Below are 12209 nucleotides of genomic sequence, written 5' to 3'. Positions count from 1 at the left end.
AATATCTCCAGAGAACTAGACTCCACAACCTCCCTGGGCTCACCTCCTGTCTTGAAACTGTACTTGGGTGCCTTGATGCAGCTTGATATGCCTGAGAGATCACATCTCCTGATACGCATCCTACACTATGGCTTTAACCTCAAAGGAAATGCATGACCAACTGCTTCACTGTACACAGAGTGAGAATCAGAGGTGCCTGAGGTAATGTTAACCTTAAGCGATAAACCTACTTAGTATCCCAAATTGTGAGGCTATATAGTGGTGTTTATACTGGACTGAACTCAGGTTAATCTTTTTTGTGGTGGCACTTCCAGGTTTTTTTCACCTGGTGTTGTCTTAGCTATGTCTATATTCATGACATATAGATACATTTATATGCATGCTTTAACCATTCCTCACAACTCTTGTTAAAATACTGTTTCTGCACTGTTTCTGCTCAAGGAATTACCTGGCATACGGTGGTTGAATAGGAGGAAAGGAGGAAGGCATCACTGACTTTCTAGAGGGCAGTTGCAAGAGACTTTTATGTCTATGACATGAAAGATACCATATACAAGAAGTCATGGTTGTATTCCTCCTGCTGTGATTTTTTTTTTTTGGGGGGGGGGGTTGATTAACTGCAGCCTATAACTGATTACAAGTAAAATCTTAATGAGTCTGGCATACTGACTCTGATCTCTTTGAAGAACAATATTTGGTACCCATTTTTCTGATGCTGACAGGACACCCTCAAATAAAAACTGGCCTACAGAAACATTCAAACTTTAGGCAGTGAGTTAAAAAGGCAGTGGGGTTGGATTCAGATCTGAATGCTTTGCTTGTTTTACCCCATGTAATGTGCAAATTAAAGCTTAAAGTCGAAACACCTCCATACTTTGTCAAAGTATAAAGTGGGTCCTGAACTTTGCTATTCAGACCCATCTCTAGTTAAGAACACAGTTTATTCAGGGAATGTTGTGTATGAAATCACTCTTGGAATATGACACAAAATCAGAAGAAAATTATATTATTTTAAATACAAACGGGGCAAGAAATAAATTGTTCCTGACCTGTTTCTATTAAGGAGCTCAAACTTGATTAATTCTTGGCCTGGACGTCCTCTTACCTCCAGCAATTACATGCCACTATTACAGTGATTATTTTATAAAAGCTAATAAACACTATCTGGAGTTAATATTTGCTCCCAAGGAAAGTTTGCCAAGAGCTTAGAAGAAGTTTACAGAAGATTTTGCCCATTAGGTTTGTGTACAACATTTGAAATGCCAAAATCCTTTTAGCATCATTAATCACAAAAATGCAATGTAAAAACAGTTGTACCTAATAAAGCTGTAATCTGATACAAAAATAGGCAAACCCTCAGGAATTTAACACAATAGGCCAAACATTGTCCATTCCAAATGAGTTCCAGTAATGCCACTATTGACTCGGCTTTGAATAGCCTTCTGCACTTTTAAAACAAATATATATAGATAAAACAGGCTTTTATTTTCTACAGTGCAGATGCAGCTGTTATTAATCAATTCTTTCACAAAGGGTACTGGCTAATGCACTCCAGGAAAGCTATTTTGTCCAGCTTGTTGCAGCTTCTTCCTTGTTCTCTAAGCTTACGGCTTGCTCTGTCTTCATGCCAGTGGGATTCTGGCTGCTCCTGACGAGTTGCTTATGTGGAGGGTTCACTAGGGGCTGAGTCTGTCTGGCCATGGGGGAAAACGAACTGTCTCTCCAAATTTCTGACCATCCTATTGAGCAAGTGTTGTGGGGGACTGACTGTTGTCATGTTATGGTACTGCCAGAAAAGGGAGCTGGGGTGGTGGTGTGAGGGAGCTGGGTTGCATAGGAGCAGATGTGTTGCATCCCTGCAGTTTAGTCTCTGCATAGTTGCTTCCAAAAACCTGGAGCTCCAAATGTCAAAGGGGAAGTGACATTTTAGCCAGGCATTACTCCTTTGCCTCCTACTGTACTCACCTATTCTGTGGCCATCTCAGCTTAGCTGAATATTGCCTGCAGTAATCATTTATTATTATGTACCCTATTTTTCAGTTTCATGTGGACTTGCCTTTTAAACTGAACACACTTAAGAAAGCAGTACAAGTTTATTCTGGCCAGGCAATGAGTTAAGCTCTTAAGTAACAAGTTGGAAAGACATCTACAAAAAGTAAATAAAACATCACTTCAGTTGCAGAATACACACATAACAAGTGCTGTTCTTATCTTAAGCTGTGTCTCAAGAGACCACTGTTCACCTTGTGGTCTAAATCAGGATCTAGATTTAAAGGTAGTACAGAAGCCTGATGGGCTTCCCTTCTGAGTTCATCCTCCCCTATCAAGATGACGGTCTTTCTGCCTTTTTCTTCCTCCCTCTCTCTTGCTTTTTTAAATTTAATTTCCTTAGATAGAGAGCAACATATTCTGATAACTCACATTTTTCTTAGCCAATGGCAATACAGTTTTGACAGCTCATAAGCCAAATTTGGTTTAAAGAGTTATTTTGACTTGGCTATCTTTCATTCTCAGATTCTGACTCTCCCTACTTCTCACCTTCTCCAAGTCTGCTGCTGAAGCCTTAATTAGCTCGTTTTTCTTTGGTGAGGATAGTTTAAAAATTGTCTTCACAACATTCCATGAATTAGGTATGATAAAAATTATTATTTTTTGCAATACTGCTGTTATTCCTGCAGTCCAGATATTGGAGATCACATCTGTGGATAACAGATTGCTAACAACATGCATTGTCCAAGCTAATTCTTTCCATGTCTTTTCTTTTGTCATAAGGAGTTCCTGTCATTTCAAGAGAGATGGGAAGACTGGATCCCTTTCCTTCTAATACTGACAACAAGAAATCGGGAGCAACGCTGCATTGCCAGGTTCTTCTTGCATGAAGAAGAAAGTGAAAACCTCTCATTTGACTGAGGAGAAGGCTGGTACAGGCAGCTACAACTCTCATCCTTTTTCTTTTTTGCAGCCACAGTTGGAGATACCCGTTCTGAGGAGCTTTATGGCTCTCCTCTCCTGATAAACATGAGAAACTTGATGCATGGGAAAATGGGACTTGATGATAGCTTGACACTTTCACACCTTGAGAATCAAACTCGGATCTGTCAGAGGCGCATGCTATGAATATGCTGATGAAACATATCCCACACAGAACACATCACAATCCTAGTTAAGAGGGTTTATATTTGTCTACTACAAGTTATTCTTTCATCCAGCCTGCACTCAATTGCATCAAAGAGTTCTATAATAAGGCTCTGACCACATCATAAGGACAACATGGAGCAGATGATTTGACACGTGAGAATATGACAACACCTAAAACCTCCTGCCATGTTGCTGGTCCTGGGATAGCACTAACTTACTTACAGAATTGACACTTGTGTCTACCACACACTCTACCAGCATTTCAGGCTTAATAGTGACAGGTCTTCATTTGCAGCTTTGTTGTTATAACGAAATCTTTAGCCTACCTGATGTGCACAGTTATCTGCATTACTTGTTCAGCTGGAGAGGCTACCCAGTAGTCACCAGTAATTGGTGCTCACCAGCAGTTATGTAAATTCAGCTGTCAGACACAATCAAAAGGAACTGATAGAAAGCTGCTCCATTACAATTCCCCCATTTCTAGCATTTAACATTCTTCTGTGGAGTTGGATTTTGGTCTGGAACAGTGCAGTAATGTGAGTTGATAGCAAGCTGGGAGTGAGCCAGAAAGTAAGTGCTTAACCCAGAACCAGCACCTCCGGGAGTAAAGACTTCAAGAATCAGATGTTCTGCCTTTACATTGCTTCCAACTTCATACAGGGGGAGGGAGAGACATGATGGAAGCCATCAATAAGTTCAATTTTAATTTTTTCTTTAACATATCTTTTTCTACACTTTATCCAGTTGGGAATTTCACAGAAAACCCAGTTCCATGTTCTTAGCCCCACAAGCTGCAGACTAAAAAGTTAATGAAAAGATATCTAAATTTAGAAATATCAGTTCATTTGGGGTCTGTCTGGCAGGGACAATGGTGCTAGGAAGCTACAACTGGAACGAACCTGGAACAGACAGCAATGACATTGTTTCTATGTGTGAGACTTGAGATTTCAGGGCTGCCGAATTTCAAGCATTCCCACATCTTAACTAAGTGTTACACACCCAGCCAAGCTTCAGGGATTGATCGTGTTGGTCATCAGAAGATTATGTGGTTCTTGTCCAGTCTTATCTGAGATATGGTCTCTATCACGTTTTTAACAGCAAGGACCCCTTAAAGCATTATTTTCTCTGAGATTTTACTGTCCACATTGTAGGCAACATACATCTTGTATCCTCAGTGAGTCATATTTCTTTTTTCCCCTGTAATTTAAACCAGAAACCATTTGATACGGAAAGGATATGCTTGCCTCTAGTGCATGAAAACATAATAGAGAAACAATATTCTTGTTTTACATAATACATTCCTCTGTCTGAGTCCCTGCTCTGTGAATTTCTCTGGATGAAGAAATATTGCCCTGTTTGTTATTTGTATTGTTGAGGCACCTAAGAGCGACAGTTCTTGACTCCATTATGCTTCACTGCACAGAGAGAATAGGAGGATATCTTTCTCCAAGAGCTTCCAATTGAAATACAAGGCAAGAAGCAATGGGTGGATACAGATGGAGAAGCCTGGAGAAATTAGAATAAAATACTGATTGGCATGATGGGGAAAAGAAGGGAATATCACAGCTTACCCAGTGCTTAACTGCTGTCAAGTCCTTGATTTCAAGGAATGTAATGAAGTAATTTTTGGATGTTTACTGCAAGACCCTTTCAAGTTAAATGGCAGTCAAATCAGGCATCAGAACACTTCTGTAATCTCATCATGGAGTTTAAGACTGTTTGTCTAACATGATTATAAGAACTACTTAATGTTTCTGAAATTGTTGGTGTAGCAATGAAGAAACTGCTTCAGAGGTGGTGAGTTGAATGAAAGAGAGTATTTACATTGCCCACTTGTAGCTCTGCCTTCAGAGGCACTCTGTGTAGTCAGTGGACAAAGGAAAGGACCTGCAGGGAGGCAAAGCACCCATGTTGAATATGTAAAATCAACCTGAAGTTGAAAGCATGAATAACCCTTGTAAGAACTCATATTAAAGGGTATTGGCACATCTTCCACATATTTCCCTTTCAAATCCTTCAAGGAATATCTTACCAGAATATTTATAATCTGTTCAAGGATGTAAAAATAACATAAATTAATATCAACTTCTAAACCAAATTAGTCTATTTAATTTACCTGGAATACATTAAAGTGATTCCACATGATTTTAGCAAAGATTTTAGCAAAGATGTTATTCCACTCACATGACTTCTGTTCATAGCTTTTTTTTAGGTTATATCTAGGGGCCTGCTCTCTGCTGTCTTCTTTCAGACATCTATTTTGGCTGATTTAAATGTGAAGAAGGAAAAGACCAACAACCTACCATAGGAATTCCTACAAACAAAACCTTGTTTTTGAAAAATGAGGTGTCATGTATAGTTTCATTTAATCTTTGTGTGTTTTTCTTTGGCATGTTGATCACACTTGGGTTTCATACGGTGTACCACAGCAGTTGAGTTTACAAATGCACTTGTAGGGCTACAATTGGTTATAAAAATTCTAAGGAAGTGCTGCAAAAGAGTATGTTGCAATCTTGAGAGAAGTAAGTAACAAAGATGTTCTTCAGAAGAGATAAGATGGATTTCTGGAGCACATACACTGTCAAAAGACAGACAGTAATTTTGCTAAACAACTTCATACATGAGGAAGATGTCACACTTCTGAAATTCATGTAGATGCCCTCAGCTCTTTTTTCCACCCAAGAGCTTGGTAATCATGTTGCACTGGAGACATGAGGGCTTGTTTTCATAATGGCTTTCAAGTAATACCCCCTGAAATATATGGCCTTTTGTATATGAAAAAGGCAGTTTACACAGTTGTGTAGCAAAGACCATATTTTCTTACATTTAGGAACAAAGACATGTCAGGCTTTATTGAGCACATCACTAACTATATAACTAGCATTAAACACTCTATTTGCAACTGTTGCTGTGTATTTTGTGTGTGATTATCACCCCTAGATCTGCATCCTATAAAAAGATATTTCTGTTTGCTTAATTATAAAGCTCTTTATGAACAGGCTCATCTGTAAATAGCTTGGTGCAGCTGAAATAGAAATATAATTATAATGAAGGCAGATGTTTCTGAGATACTTCTCATGAAACTTGTTCTGAATATACAAAGGAGGAAGGATTTTCTAACCAGTGGAGTGTAGGCCAAATGTGGCCTAATCATCCAAATGTTACGGGGGGTTCACTTTGGGGGGCAAAATCTAAATAATAATAATAACAGCACTAACAACAATAATAATAATCTTTCTAAACCCATATACAACTGCCCTTTCCCTTGGTAAGCATCTTTCTTCCTGAAAAATGAAGAGGCAAAGAAATAACTTCTGTAGCTTATCTCTATGGACTAGTTGCCAGAAAATGCTGGACTTTTCTTCTGCAATATTTTTTTAGAGACTCATGAAATTCTCATGGAGCCACAAAGTTTAGGGTCATTTGTATACAAATATAGCACTTCAGTCTGCCTCATCTTCTCTGCGTGTGCTCTTAAATTATTTAAATCCTGCCAGTGAAATAATGAGATAATAATTTTTTTTAATTATTTTGATATCCAAGAACTTATAAAACTACTGAATCCTATTTCCAATGGAATTATACTCTCTAGAAAGCCTCATCTTTCAGTCAAACCACAGGCTTCCTTCCCCTTCCCTCCCTTTCATCACTAGCAGTAAACGTGTTCTATGGCAGCTGGCTGATAGCTGTTGATCCAAGCTTCAGTGGAGCTGCCATCCTGATCAGTTCTCATTTGTCCCATCTTTAGTGACTCACCAGCAGAACCAGTCACTGCCCCAGATGTTTTATAAGGCAGACCAGACAGATACAGCAGTCTGGCAGGCTTGTGAATTGGAAACTGCCAGTTTAGTCCAGGACGAACTACTACAAACTGAGTTATGCTATGGAATAGCACCCTCCAGCCCAGCACAGTCTCATTTCTCACACAGCATGTGCACAGGAGAGTCCACGCTCAGTGCTGACAGTCTGCCTATCTTCCTCTTCCTCATCTCATTCCACATGACTGAATGAAGGAGTATGGAACTGGGCTGCCTTAAAATGGGGAGAGTGTGAAGCAGAACAAACTGTTACGGATGATTTGAACTGAGCCAGTCATACTCCTGATATCCCTGTTGTGAATATTTTTCAAACATAAACTTAGGCCTTTTATCAAAGTTTACAGAAATGGAATATTGGTATTTACACCATGAGACATCAGGGATTTGATTTAAAAGGAACCCAGTGATTTTAAAGGATTGTGGATCCGGTTTTGAATGTGACCTTGGGTAGCCTGTAGTAATTTGTTTTACTTCTGCCCTTTGGTGCCAAACTAGCTGTCTTAAGGTAGCCTCACCTGGATGTACAGAATGGGAGACTTTGCAGGCAATGTATCCTCAAGCATAAGGCAGCTAAATCCAGTTCAGAGAGATTCCTCTTGAGATGTAAACAACTGTACTACCTTCTCTCCCTTGTGCTGAACAACTTCATTCTGTCAATGTCAACGACACCTACCATGCCATGACCTGGATCCTGTGGTTATCTTTGAACAGTTCACTGTCACTGCTCAGGGCTTTGGAAGCAGCTTTCATTACTAGTTTTTATCAGGCATATTTCAGTTTAAGAAAACATCTGCAAAACACGCACTGGACAGATATCTTCTAGTTTGGTTGGATAATTTTGCTCTGTATTTACAGCATTCTTTAACGGAGGAACAACAAACTATCTGGCCTTTCATTGTATGTGCAACACTCCCATTAACCATAACAGGGATTACATATGCGCTGAAGATGAGAATGAAGCTCTCAGACTCTACATACTTGTGCCTGAGGCCAAGCCTTGGGGCTTAACAAATCAGCCTGGCTTTCTGGTCTCTTCTGACCCCAAGGGACTGAATGTAACTTGTCTACACATAGGGGAAGGGAAAAGACAGAAATGAAAGGTGTTGCACTTTGCCAGAAAAGAAGTATTCAGCAGAAACTCAAATACAGGAGCTGAGATTAAAATTGATGGAGTGCTCGATGCCACATTCTATCAACAAAATGAAGAATCATTTTCAGTTTTATGCAGAAGAAATGCACTAAGAAAGACGATGACAAATGTTTGTGCACCAGGAATTATACATGTTGTGAAAGGAAGACAAACTACCCAACTCTTTCTCTTTTATGAACGGGAAACTGAGGCACAGAGATAAGATCTGCTTGAGATATCCCTTTTTCTCTCTCACATACATACAGATTCAGGCAGAAACTCTAAAAGAGAATGGGTCATTTCTCAACTTTTGACTCCTGTGCAAAAGTTCATTTTTCTACATGTGGTCTAAATTTTTGAACTGCACTTCTTCTCATATTCCCATATCTATAAAAATGCCACCCACGGGGCTGCTGCTAATAGAATCTGCCAAGTCTGTGGCAGTCATTTAACCTACCACCTGTGAGGAGTACCTACAGGGTCTCTTTGCATCTCCATCGTCACCTTTTTGCCCGCTCTTCACTGTCCTTGTCAGCCTTTTTCTTCTGAGAACTACTGGAAATTGTAGTCTTATACAATGAAGGTGTTAAAGGCTACCCTGCCTACAAACTAAATGAAACTATTTAATTTCTAGCCCTTGTCCTTGTTAGGGAATAAGGTAGAAAACATTTGTATTTGAATTTGGATGTACATGAAAAGTGTCTGAAAGTGTCTTTCACTGAAAGAGAAATATTACTTGTTTTTCACATTTCCCCATAGCTGTCCCTCTAAATCGACACTGAGGCATTGCTGCCTTCATTAGCTCTTTCACTCTGTATTATCATGAATATAATTTGTTTTAGACGAGCATGTTAGTGAAAAAAAAAATCCAAACACAAAAAAACCTTGATCAATGTGTTTTGTAGTTTGCTACAAATTCAGAAGTATAGGGCAACAGCCTAATTTGTCAGTTTTGAAGAGAACCTAAGTGTGTTTGACTTCTTAAAATGTTTTGCTGTAATTTTTGTTTTCTAGTTTCCTGTTTTGTTTTCTTACCTTTGTTGTGCTGATGACTGAATAGAAATGTAAGGACTTCAGAAATGTCATTCATGAGATTAACAGCCCAGTTTTGCAAATGTGTGAAACTAGGAGAGATTGTTGAAATAAAAGGGGATCCTTCTGAGGTAAGTTTATTCTTATTCGTTCCTGGATAGGCTGTAGAGAGGGGCATGAAGGCAGAAAGAATTACATGGTTGCTCCTTTATCACTTATAGAGACTGCTGTGCAACGTCATTAGCAAATCTGTGCTTTTCAAAAATGAAACAAAAAAAAATCCCTTCAAAACACTGAAAGGTATGTTGCTGTATTTCTCCCATATCACAGAAAATCAGTTTTTCAGATCTATTCGTTCCTCGTGTCTAGAGCTGTCTAAAGTGATGATGATTTCAGTTTCTCAGTTGACTCCATGTAGCCAAGTCTCTGATCTATATAAAATCTAGGTGATGGCATAGACATGCTTGTAAGACTGTGGACTGATTCACTATTCCTTTATCTAAACAGGTATTCCTGATACCTATAGGTGCTACTGTGGGTTGTACATTGCAGTGAATCATCACATACCCAGCTGGGGTCCAGCCGTAGCCAGTGCTAGTGCTTACTGAGCCAATGCATATGATTAAAGGTCATAAGATGGATACGAAATGAGAGGAAACATGGTAGGACAACTACTAAAACTATCAGAGTGCCTTTACAGCGTATGCAGGACAAGAGGGAATATGTGGATAGAGGTGGAGTAGCCCCAGTACTGAGAAACTGAAGACTTTATTACATTGACTGCTCATTTACTTTGGGTACAGCTGACAGACTAATATCAAAGAGTAGATACTTTCTCTATATACTTAATATAGTTTATTTGAGTCAGAGGACTGGTAATCTGAGTCACACATTTTGTCTTGTTTTGTTTTTTCCCTTCTCTATCTAAATAAATAACTAAACATTTTAAAAGAAGGCCATAACAAACGATGTATAATGAGCTCTTTAGCAGTTCTGCAGAAAACGATTCATGCGAAACAGTATCAAACTGTGATTTGTGAACATTTTTATGTATATTCAGCAGATACCTAAATCATGTAAATACTGTGCTTGTTCACCTAATGTATTTAGTAATTTTGTTTGAAAAATCAGTGATTTTTTTCTTGACTTGTAGTAATCTGTATGAAAAAATATCTGAACCCCAACGTAAACTGTGTGTCTCTCTGGTTTCTTGTTATGACTGTGCTTCTTTGCACCAGTTTTACATTGTGAAGTGGACACAAGTTAAGAAGGATTTAGAATATGCAGTTAGAATGGAATGAAGAAGGCTGAGGGTAATTAAATTAGGCCTATGTTTTGGGGTGAACTGTTAAGTAAAGTAAAGGGAGCTTCAGTTTTCTGTGCAGTGTCCTTTCATTTGCCATATATAAAAGAAAATCGTAAAGATATTGATTGCATTATTGTGCATATTATTAAGTTTCATTTATTTACGTGTTTATTCTATACCATCTTCTAATATTAACACTGTGTATTGGTTATATAAGATACAATTATTATAATATCGATATCCTGTTATACAATACAGTATGTATTACAGTGTATAATTATATAATATTCCACATGTTGGTAAATCTACATGAAGTCAGATTTTCACCACTGTAAAGCTACTGCAGCAGGAAGGTTTGTCTGAAAGCTGGCTGAAAAGTTATTTCCTGTAAAGAAAACTGTTTCACCATGGAATCTGTGAGCTACAATTGTACATTTTTACACTTGTAGGACACTTCAAGGAGATAGGATCTGGACCACAGCCTTCAGTGGTAACGGGCAGAGCAGCTGGGAAGGGGACAAATCAAAGAGGTTTTACAGTGTGGGATCAGGAGGATTGCAACAGCTGGGGAGGGTCAGGCAGGTTATGACATTTGGGGGAACTGTTGGGTATGGAGCTCTTCAGTGAAGAAGGATGAGAGTTATGGCATCTGGAACTGAGTTGGCGTTGAGACTTATGATCAGGAGGAACTGGGAACAGTATAGCATCTGGAAGCTGATCAGGCAAGGGGCTCATATCATCTGGGGGATCAGGAAGTACACAACAGCTGGGAAGGGTCAAGCAAATACCCAACACACATGGAATCGAACAGCAGGACCTGGTGCCACATGCGGCTTCTCACATTGCTTTTTTATGTATGCTGCTCTCTACCTTTCTGTAAATTTCCCTTAACTCATGTTAAAAATGTGTCTTTGTGCAAAATCACGGAGGCAGAAATAAACAATATGAATTTCTGCTAAGAGAAAAAAAACATGGATAGCTGTTCCCAACCACAAGGTGGCTTGCCAAAGTCCATGTAATTCTAATTATTGGCTAGTGAAAGATTTCCACCTTCACCCTTATTGCCCTCACTGCCCTACTGGCTGAAGATTTTTATGAAGCTTTTTCCAGGAGCTAAATTAGCCAGAGGAGATTATCTTTCTCCTCCCAGTGGGACATCAACACGTGGAGGCTCAATTTTTGGTGTTATTGCTCAACCATACTGAGTGGACTTCATGGCAGACACCGCTGGTGCAGGAACAAGATTCACATGTCCTGCTTGGCTTACACCAGCTTTGGTTGAACTGGTGTTTTGTCTGTTACACAACAACTTGTTTACTTAGGGCTTACACTGCCTCAGATGATTCTCTTGTCTGCTGCATTATTAGATACTACAGGTGTAACTGTACACACAACAAATTTTTTCTAGAGTTTCTACTTCCGATCTGAGGTTTATTACTCCTTACATTCGTGTCCCATGCCGTGGCTGTCCTGTCTTTTCATCCATTAATTTTAAAAGTGAGATCTTTATGAACAAATAACCATAATTCCTTAATCTCCATAGCTTTACTTTCCTCTTTTTGTCATTTCTCTATGACCTTTGATGACACTCCTAGAAGACAAGCCTCTTTCATTAAACCTCCTCATATCTGCACCCAAATGTTTTGTTTCACACTACATTTTGATTCTAAGCTCATTTTGCAGGGACATTTTTTAAATTCCAATTTAGGTACATGACTAGCATGATGCAGTCCTTCACATTAGGTCTCACAGGTACTAACAAGAATAATAAATGATAGCAATGAGT

This window comes from Leptosomus discolor, chromosome 2 (genome assembly GCF_034619465.1).
Source record: "Leptosomus discolor isolate bLepDis1 chromosome 2, bLepDis1.hap2, whole genome shotgun sequence".
NCBI lineage: Eukaryota > Metazoa > Chordata > Aves > Leptosomiformes > Leptosomidae > Leptosomus > Leptosomus discolor.
The sequence above is the reverse complement of the archived record's forward strand: the minus strand, read 5'-3'. Positions refer to the sequence as shown.